Genomic DNA, 6,177 nt, shown 5'->3' on the forward strand with positions numbered 1-6,177 from the left:
GGGACTTTGCAGGCCAGCTTTTCTAATCCCCTCAAGCCAATAAGCATTTATTAATCACCTACTCTGTGCTGGGTACTATGTTAGAGCTCAAAAATGAGACCATTCTGCTCTCAAAGACAGATAAGGGATAAATACAAGATAACTGGGGTACAAGTCCTAAGAGGAGTGGGGAAATGAGCTGAGTCTTTAAAAAACAGAGGAAGAAATGAGAAGGGAAAACATTTCAGGCTTGGGGGTGGGGGGCAAGGAAAGGTCCTTTGTCCTTCAGTTGGACACTGAAAACAAGTGAATTATGTCTGCACAAACTGTACCCCTTTGCCACTTGGGGTTTTCTGAAGTGGTTTCCATTGCCTTTACAACTCATTTTACAGATGAGGAAATGGAAGCAAATAAGGTTAAATGACTTTCCCAGAGTCACACAGCTAGTAAGTGTCTGAAGTCATATTTAAACTCAGATTTTCCTGACACCGGACCTGGCACTCTATCCACTGTGCCAGCTAGCAGCCTGTGCAGACACATGGCAGAAGGAAATTAAATGTTGGTATGGGGTACAAGTAAGTAACTTTGGATAGAACATAAATTTTATCCCATTAGACTATGAACTCCTTGAAAGTAAGGACTGTTTATTGCTTCTTTTCATAACTCTAGCACTTAGCACAGGACCTGGCATGCAATAGATATTTAATAAATGCTTGCTACCTGACTATGTGAAGGGGATAAGCTAGAATCAGATTGTGATATAAATAAATAAAATTGTTAACATTATTATTTTTATTATAAAGTAATATATTAAATAAATAAATAATAGATAAATTTTATAAGTAAATAAAAATATAATTTTTTAAAAATAAAAAATAAATAGAATTTATTTTAAATTAATATTAAATAAATTAAATAGATAGATAAATAAATAGAGCAGAAGCATTTGTATTTCATCCTAGAAGCAATAGGGAGTCAATGCAACTTCTTGAGCAGGGGAGTAATATGGTCATTCCTGTACCTTAAGAATCTTCATTTGGACTGGCGCCATGGAGTGAGCCTAGCATCCCTAATGCTGGAGAGCCTGAAGCTGTCGAATCACTTGATCTCAGAATATGAGGATCAAATGAGACATCTGTAAGGCACTTAGCACAGTACCCAGCACATAGTAGGTGCTATCTCAATGTTACTATGTGTCTACACTAAGTCCAGCACCTATGGCGAGCCCCCAGGTTTGGGGACACCAGGCTGCCTAAGAAGGGAGGAATCTGTCGAGGAATGGAGCAGTTCAAAGTTCCCCTGCCAATCTGTATTAACCATTCTATTTCCAGTTTGGGAAAGCTAGAGAGAGACAGTTAAAAAACAAGCCAAAAACAATCACTAAAACCATCTATATATATATATGTGTGTGTATGTGTATATACATGTATTAATGTATTTATGTGCATATATATGCCTTATAGTTGCAACATGCATACACATGTTTATAAAATGGCATTCATATACACATATGTGTTCACATACATATTTATATAAAATTTGGCAACTTTAGGGGACAAGTGCATGGAGACCAATTAAGAAATCACTGCAATAGTCTAAGCAAGGGATGATGAGGGAAAAAAAATTATGAGGACCTGACCCAGGTTGCAGTATAGGTGAACAAAAAGAGATATTAATGAGAGGTGTCATAGAGTTGATATTAAAGGGAAGGAAATAAGCATTTATTAAGCCCCTACTATGTGCCAAACACTGTGCTATCCCTAGGAAGTTTATGTTGTGATTATCCCTCGTTCTGCAGATGAGGAAACTGAGACAGAGTAAAACAACTTGCCCAGAGTAACCTCAGCTAGTAAGTACCTGAAGATAAATTTGAATTTGGGTTTTTCTGACTCCAAGCCCACGATTCTCTCTTCTCTGCCACCCAGCTATCATAATATTTAGTAACGGATTGCAGATATGGGTGGAGGTGAGGAGGGGAGGTTGAGGGGAAGTGGGGAGTCATGGATGGTACCTCACTTTACAGGTGAAGAAACTTAAGTTCCAGGATAATTAGACAGCACAGGAGATGTAGGACAAGGCTCCTGAGACATAACTATCTTACATTTCACCAAACTTTAAAGTTGGATATAAAGGTCCTGACCTAAACCAAGTAGAAATGGGTCTTTTCCATTCACGTGGTTTCTTCAGCTGAACTAGCTCTGACATTTCTTTTAAAAAAAAAAAAAAGTTTAAAAAGTTCCAAAATAGAAGACTGACCTTTTTGGACATATTGCCATTCTGTGCCAAGTAGTAAGGGAGACTTCCCAGAAATGGAGATTTCTGGGTCATGGGTATTTCAAGAGGAGGGCTCTTCTGCATCTAGCATTCAGTCCTGTGCTTTCACTGATCTCCACTACTGAAACTAGCCAGGCAGACACACAACCTGAAACTGTCTGAACCTGGCCCTCTTTAAACTGTTGCCTGAGGTATACAGAAAAGTTAAATGACTTGACTAGGATCACACAGTCAGCATGTGTCCAAGGCAGGATTTGAACTCAAGTTCTTTTTGACTACAAAGCTAGCCCTTTAAAATAAGAGGAGCTGATGTTTATATAACCCTTTAAGGTCTGTGCACAGCTTTACACTGATTATCTTATGTGATATATAGGGCTACTATGTGAAAGAAGGTTTTTTATTATTCTTTTTTGGGAGAGGGGGAGAACAATTGGGATTAAATGACTTGCCTAGGGTCCCACAGCTAGAAAGTATCTGAGGCTGCATTTGAACTCAGGTTCTGCTCCTGGACTGGTGCTCTATCTACTGAGCCACTATTTTAAGCCTCTTTTAGTCCCATTTTCACACTGAGCCTCAGAAAGGTTTGCCTAGAATAGGAGAACTAGAAAATGTATGAAGTCTTGCTGACTGCAAGTCCAGTTTTCTACCTATTGTGCCATACTACCTCTCCCATAGTAAACAGCCTTTGAAAATATACTGTCTAGAAGTTGCTCTATTGAGCAACTTTTCTGAAACTGTGGTTTGTAGCAATCTAGGGAAGATAAATTTCTGACAGGCTAACCCAAAAGGTCATCTCCCCAGAATATAAGGCACAGTCCTTTCAAAAGCAGATTCTGTTCTGGGACTGACTAGGATTATACAGCCAGAGCCACAAAGAAAGGCTTATAGGGATAGTAATGAGGGAGCAGGAAGAGATCCATTCTCTGTTCAAAGAAGTAGGACCCAGTGGGGGAACTCAATCACCTCTCTCAAGACATTAGGCTTTCTCTGGGACTGTCGTTATAAAGTTTCCAGTGTAAGAAAGGGAAGGAAAAGGAACAAAATCCCTCCCTCCCTGAATCCTGCCCCCCTCCCCACCCCAGAACAAGATGTGCTTAGTTTGAGGGTTTAATAGATGCTCTCAGATTCCTGTCACATGAAGTTATGAGCATCTATTCAGCTGAACAAACTGAAAAAAAAAAATACCCAGACTGTATTTTTCTTCCTTTAAAATCCATCAGCCTCAACTGAGTGATGCCATTCGAGCACATCTGGGATTGATCAGAAACCAATGAGTCTGCAGAAATGGTCTCCTAGGCCCCAAGCAGTCAGACACAGAGGCACCTCACATACAGAACAAATCACCGCTGGTGACAAAGTCAAGGTATTTTCCAGATCTGTGGAGGCCAGGACGGTCACTATTGTGTGAAGGGTCTCCTTCCCAAACAAAAACTGTCAAATTTAGCACAATAGCCCAGGTGGGGATGTCCTTCAGGAATGGTATTTTCTTATCTTGGAGAGATGAAATGAATGTGATCACTTCTCTAAGCAAATTTACTATTCTGTTGCTCCACCCACTTCCAAGTGGATCAAGCAAACTCAAATCTCAGTTACTTCCTTTCAAACTCTCTCTAAACTCAGACTCTTCTGACAGGGTTATAGGTTTTCCCATGTGTGGCAGCACTTTATTCCTTACACTCATCCCCTTTCCCCAAACCACTCCAGGCTTCACCTTCTTTCTCCTCCCCCCATTCAGAACAACAAATCTCCCCTGTGTGAAAGTCTTAAATTATAGGCTCCCTACAAAATTCTGCTTGGTTGGATGACAATCGTAGATCCTATAGAGCCTTTCATAGTCATCTAGGTTAAATTTCTTATTTTAAAAATTCTGGTTAGATCCCCAGCTATCCTTAATTATTATTTACAAGACTTTTAAGAGTAGGGCAGCTCTTCTAAGATTTACCAAGTAATAAGTGGCAATAAGAACTCAGATATTCCAGCTCTAAATCAGTGCTCTTTTCCCAACACCCACACTGGCATGCCCCTGTGGTTGCTGCTTTCAGAACTGTCCCCCAAATTGGATGAGGTTGAATGTGAGGGTATAGGAAAAGGAGAGAAAGAAGGCAGGAGGCACTAAGGGATGAGTGCACGACATTCAGAAATGTTGAACTAAGCCAGAGGCAAAATTCCAGATACCCTCAGAGTGAGCACCGTGTATAAACCCCCAGCAATGTCTCTTTTTGGCATGGGCACCCCTTTTGCTCACAGTGACCACTCTGGGCAAGAATCCACCTAACCCACCCATTGCACACAAAAGAACTAATGAAAACCCAAGAGAATGTACTCAGTGGAAGCCCTGAGTCTCATGGTGAGTGGGTAAGTTTGTACCAAAATATACATACTCTACATAGGAGTGGCCAAACATCATACAAGGTTTGAATTCAGCATTAGTTGAAAGTGAAGACTGTCATTTACACAAGTACACTCTGTTTTATGAAGGGGGGGGGAGCAACAGCTTGTCCAGAATTCAAATTGATTTTAAATTAAGGTAACTTACCCTAAGTCCTACTGTTCTTGTAAAGCCGGACTAAGACCCATGTCCCCCAAGACACTTTCTAGGTACCAGTCCTTGGTGATCCCTGCTACCCCAGACGTCTCACAGTTATTGACTATACAAATCACCCTAGACTTAGCTTATACCTTATACCATAATAGATCTTTGCAAGTCCATTGTCTCTCTTCTCAGCTAAATGATTAACCTATCAGATTTCTTTGCCTCTCCAGTGGCTAGACCCAGAAGGTCTTCCCAGAATGTCTATTGATGATAGAAGCTGACAGAACAACAGCTTCATTCATTCATTCCAAACCTTTTGGACCTTGATACATGGGCAGATGTATCAAACATGTGCAACCGCCCTTGCACAAATCTGAATGGACAGCGCTCCCTAACCCAACCATGTCACCGTCCTCACTACCATCTGATCCCCTCCTACCACCACACGTGGTCTAGCGCAAAGGATGCCAACTGCAGGTTCAAATCCTGCCTTTGTGACCTATTACTCGAGTACCCATAACTCGAGTCTTTATTCAACTCTCTAGGTCACATTTTCTTCATCTGTAAAAAGAAGGTTTGGACCACATGACCTCTAATTCTACCATCTTAAATCACCTAATCTCTCTGTGCCTCAGTGTCCCTTGCTATACAATGAAAGGACTGGGTTAAATGACAGTATACTGAAAACAGACCTGCTCTGGGAAGCCAGAGATCTTGGATCTGAGTCCCAATCCTCATACTCAGTAGCTGCAGGACTCTGCACTGATGATTTTTACCCTTCTGAATCTCAGTTTCTTTATTTGTAAAACAGGAGCAATGGAGATTTTACTACCTATCTTCTAGAATTGGCAGGAGAGCAATCTCTAAATTTTACAGCGTTTCTTCCTAAACATCATTTGGCTAATTTCAATCTCATCTGTCAAATGGGGATAGGCAGTCAAGAAGCATTGAAGAGCTACAGCCCAGCTCTGGACGATACTTTTTCTACCACCGCCTTTGGAAATGCTCTAAAAGCCTGAACTAGAGTTATTGTCGCTAGTGCCAGAGTGAAAACTTTAAGATAAAATGTGACCTAAGATTTGGAGCTGGAAGAGGCACCGAGTTTAAAGACATGGAAACTGAGGCACAGGGACAAGCAGCAGAGCAAGGTCTGAAGCGGGGGGCGGTCCCCCAGCTCAGCATCCAGCCTTCCTCCCGCTGCTTCTCGTCCCCGGCTGCTTTTTAGTTGTCTAAAAGCAAAGTTCCAAGGGTTTGATCAGGACAGGGGGGAATGAATGAGCGCTCAGTCCTGCACAAGCAAACGCGCTCAGAGGCTTCAGAAGGGTCGGAAAGGGACGGCAGGCGAGCACTCACCTCCCCGGAGCCTCGGACTCTCGGCGGGTCCGCGCACA

General features: G+C 41.7%; 1 protein-coding gene across 1 annotated transcript in view; it reads right to left on the minus strand.

Moving 5' to 3' along the window:
* Positions 1-6,177, minus strand: part of CRISPLD2 (cysteine rich secretory protein LCCL domain containing 2) — a 79,704-nt gene that overhangs the window by 73,403 nt on the left and 124 nt on the right. Inside the window, exon 1 of the mRNA XM_074286318.1 lies at positions 6,140-6,177. This exon is cut by the window's right edge and continues 124 nt beyond it. The gene's annotated coding sequence lies outside the window, so the exon portion shown is untranslated. The remainder of the gene's footprint in view (positions 1-6,139) is intronic.

The sequence above is a fragment of the Sminthopsis crassicaudata genome, chromosome 2 (assembly GCF_048593235.1).
Source record: "Sminthopsis crassicaudata isolate SCR6 chromosome 2, ASM4859323v1, whole genome shotgun sequence".
NCBI lineage: Eukaryota > Metazoa > Chordata > Mammalia > Dasyuromorphia > Dasyuridae > Sminthopsis > Sminthopsis crassicaudata.